This window comes from Vulpes lagopus, chromosome 8 (genome assembly GCF_018345385.1).
Source record: "Vulpes lagopus strain Blue_001 chromosome 8, ASM1834538v1, whole genome shotgun sequence".
Classification (NCBI taxonomy): domain Eukaryota; kingdom Metazoa; phylum Chordata; class Mammalia; order Carnivora; family Canidae; genus Vulpes; species Vulpes lagopus.
The window spans coordinates 78171533-78175841 of record NC_054831.1 but is presented as its reverse complement, the minus strand read 5'-3'; the positions used below and the strand labels follow the sequence as shown (position 1 = coordinate 78175841).

Here is a 4309-nt window from a genome sequence, read left to right as displayed (position 1 = left end):
CCTTCATGCCTGGACCTGAAATATCTCAAATATCAATGTCCTTAAATAACATCATAAAATTTATTTTCTAACTGAGACAATGGCAGACATATAGAAGAAGCCACAAAATTGAAAAATTATGTAATTGCCAATCAGAATCTGAAACAAATGGAAAGACAGATCAAAACAATGCATAAACCACCTCTTATAATGAGCATCAAACCCAAATTCTATAATAAATGAAGAAACCCCAAGCTAAAGGATGATATACAACAAAAATTGACAGTCACAGACTAAATTTTCTCCAAATGGATTTAATTTTGTGGAATTTTAAAGTAAGCATGTCTAGGAGGAAATAATCTGCTCTAAATATCACAAGAATAATAAAACAAATACAGGCAAAGGTGAAATGTAATTAAGTAGAGATTTTGTAAGTAAAATACATAATCAATTTTTTATAAAAAATATATGAGATAAATTCTAGCATGGATATAGTCAAAGAGAAAATTATAATCTGGGAGATAATAACTAAAGAAATCACTTGTGCTTGCTTTGGGAGCACATATACTAAAATTGGAATGATACAGAGAAGATTAGCATGGCCCCTGTGCAAGGATGACATGCAAATATGTGAAGTGTTCCATATTTTATGCAGTTCTCCAGCCATCTGACACCCTCTGAGAATTAACTCCGAGGAAAGGGTATTTGTCTAAGTACATGAATAATTAAAAAAAATTGTGGAAAAAAAGAAATCACTCAGAAAACATATAAAAATTTGGAAAATTCAGTTAAAAAATGAGGAAGACCGATTGACAGGCTCCAACAGGTATCAAACAGGTGTTTCAGGAGAACAGAATGGAATGGCAAAGAAGAAATGTTTGAAGGGATAATTACTGACCATTTCCCAGAATGGAAGTAAGACAAGAGTACAAAAATAAGTAATATATTCTAACTATAAAGAACACAATAAAACAGATCAATGATGAAAAGAACATCTTAAAATCTACTAAGAAAAAAGTGCAGTTACTAACAAAAGCATTAAAATTAGACTAGATAGCACAGATGACCAACTAGCCACAAAAAAAATCATGCACAGATTTTTATATGAGACTTGTTGGTGGTGATGTGTGTGTGTTTGTGTTCATGTGGTTGTTTCTCACTGATAGAATATAAATAGATCATTATGGATCCATTGAACACTACAACTTTTAAGGAGTAACTGGTTGACTCTTAGTTGGAACCAAAAGGTAGAAAGAACCAAGGTCCCTGAATTGCTGTATGGAGGAAGAAAAACCTACCAAATAGCTGGGAATCCATGTTGGACTAAGACCAAGAATTAAACTTCTATTGTGTTAAATTAGTGAAACATTAGGTTTTCTTTCTTATGCCACTATCCTGATTCATATTTCTTATTTGCATAAATAGAAGCCAGAAGCCTTTCCAGAAGCTGAGAGAAAATAATTTCAACTTAGAAATTTTGCCCAATTATCATTCAAAAATAAGGGAAAAGGTCCACTTTCCATGATATACACCCATGAAACCCTCACTATGAAGGCCATAGACACATCTCTCCTGAGTTTCCTCCTGCCCTCTTGGAAATACTTTTTAAAGAAATTTGTGACTCCATTTTCAGCCAAGATGGAGCAATTGGAATTGCCTTCCCACCCCCACCTCCTAAAACCATTTTTAAAGGTTAAAATACATGAAACAATAGTCTCAACCCAGTGCCCTTCAGGCAGTGAAGGAGAGTGATTCCTGAAAGACAAAGAAGCAAAGTGAGCCTCATGATTGCTCCAGCTTTTGACCATGACAGAGCCTCCAAGCCATGGTCAGCCAACTCTGAGTTGAAAAGATAGATCTGAGAATCCAGAGAGACCAATGCAAGTAGAGTTCAAAATGTGATGAAAATCGTATGCCCACAGGTCTGAGAAGTACAAGAAATTCCAAGCCAAAATGAGAAGGCACTGGAGAATAGAGAGAGATGTACTGAAAGAGAACTTTGGGGACCTACAGATGAGTGCCCTGAATATTCTGCAGGTATGCTTATGGCTGGCAGATTCTAAAGATGTCCCCTGCAAGGTCCCCATCTCCTGGATATTTAATCAAATTTAATTTAGGGACTTCAATGGGGGGGGGGGAGGGAGTTTGCAGATGTAATTAAGGTTCCAAACCAGCTGACTCTTAGACATGAGGAATATCTTGTCAGTGGGGCCTGATCTAGTCACATGAGCTTGTTAAAACTAGAGAAGTTCCTCCAACCGTTCAAAGAAGCGGGAGTCAAAGAGATGTACTCCTGCTGGTCTCAAGGAAGAAAATAAATAGCTGTTTTGTAAACTGAGATGAGAGAAAGGTGGCCTAGGGAACTTCTGAGTGACCAGCAAGAAATCAGGGATGTTAGCTCAACAGCTACAAAGAAATGAATTCTACCAAAACCAGTGTACTTGAAGGAGAACCCAACCCTCAGATGAAGATTACAGATTAAGTTGACACATTGGTCTATATCTGGACTCCTGACCTACAGAACCTGTCAGATAATAAATGTGTGCTGTTTCAAGCTTCTACATTTATGGCAATTTGTTGTGCCACACTAGAAAAGTAATACAACATGTATATGAGGAAATTTCAAGAGAAAGAACAATATAGAAGGTTAGGAAAGAACAGTATCTGGTGCTCAGTGCTGGGAATAATGCCTATTCCCACTGGTCAGACTGGAAAAATTCATAATTGGGAAGAATAGTAAGAGTCATGTTAGGCCCCCTGGGTGGCTCAGTGGTTGAGCATCTGTCTTTGGCTCAGGTTGTGGTCCCGGGGTCCTGGGATCCCTGTGTGGAGACTGCTTCTTCCTCTGCCTATGTCTGCCTGTCTCCCTGCCTCTCTCATGAATAAATAAATAATATCTTTAAAAAGTCATATTTCAATAAGGAAGAATAATTAACCATAGATTAAATACTGCTCCTAGCTGATAAATCTTAAAAGTGAACAAATCTTAAAAATCTAGATGATTGAACTGTTTCCAAGTAGATGCATTGTATCCCAGATAAAACTTCAAGAATATTTATTAAAATATAAAAGTATCCAGCACCCAACAAAGTAAAACCTACAATGTCTGGTGTCTACACAAAAATTGCCAGGCATGAAAGAAAGGAGAAAAATACAACCTATATGCAGGGAGTGGGAATAAATAAATGAAAACCAATCCAGAACTGACACAAAATTTAGAATCAGAAGACAAAGACATTAAAACAACTATATAATTGTATTCCTTTTTTTTCTTTTTGATAACTCATAAACAGTGTTTATTGTTAATTATCAGACAAAATGGGCCTCAAAATTAACTTCCCACATTCAGAATTACTTTCTGCCATGAGCTAAGTTTTTCAATCAATCAAATGTAACAACTGCTTGTCAAGTCACCAGTGGCCTCCATGTTGCTGAATCCACTGGCCCATTGTCTTATGTGGCCTAGCAGAGCATGTGGCACAGCTGGTCACTCTGTCCTCCAGGAAATGCTTTCTTCACCTCATTTCCAGAACACCCTACTGCCTGGATTCTCCTCCTACCTCACCAGCTGCTCCTTCTGAGTGCTTTGCTGGTTCTTTCTTTCTTCCTTGACTCTCAGGGCTCCATCCTCCCAGGCCTCTCCCAGGTAACAGGAGGGACTGCACTGGCTATGAGCCCCACTGCTAGATATTCCTATCTCAGCTAAGCCACTGCTTCCTTTAGACAACTTGGATCTCCCTAGGTTGTATCAGCCATTCCTCCTGGGGGCTCACTGACTCCTGTACAAGCTCCCCATTTAGCACTGGTCACAACTGTGTGCCATTTCCAAGCTGAGGCCATAAGGAGCCCTCTGTAAACAATACTCTGCCCTCCCACTGTCCTGTTGTCCATCAAGAGGAAAGTGTGCCGAATATCTCCTGCTCCTCAACCGAGGTTCTGATGTGAGACACATGCACAAGGTCTGGGATCAACCTGAAGACCTGGGTCAAGCCCAGCAGAGATTCCCTGAACTCTCATCAACCCACAGACTCCTAAGGAAGGCAACCATTTGCTTGGGGGCTGTTTGTTACATAGCATCATTGGACTGACAGCTATTTATTAAAGCTCTGCTTTATAGACAGAGAAAGCAAACATAGAGGAGGAACCTGTGTCCAAGTAACAAAGCTCAGCATCCAAATATAGGTGTTCTTGACTCAAGAGTATGCTCTTCTCAATCCACCATTGTAGTCTCAGTTAGGTGGGTGGGAAGAGATCTGAAGACATGAGGTGCCTTATTCATGGAGAATGAGGGTCCCAAAGACTTAAATGAAGCACAAAAAGACATGCCCCA

General features: G+C 39.1%; 1 non-coding gene across 1 annotated transcript; it reads left to right on the top strand.

Moving 5' to 3' along the window:
• Window positions 1-522: 522 nt before the first annotated feature.
• On the top strand, window positions 523-629 carry LOC121498273. Its single transcript, XR_005989670.1, has one exon. It is a non-coding gene; the product is annotated as a U6 spliceosomal RNA (small nuclear RNA).
• Window positions 630-4309: the final 3680 nt, after the last annotated feature.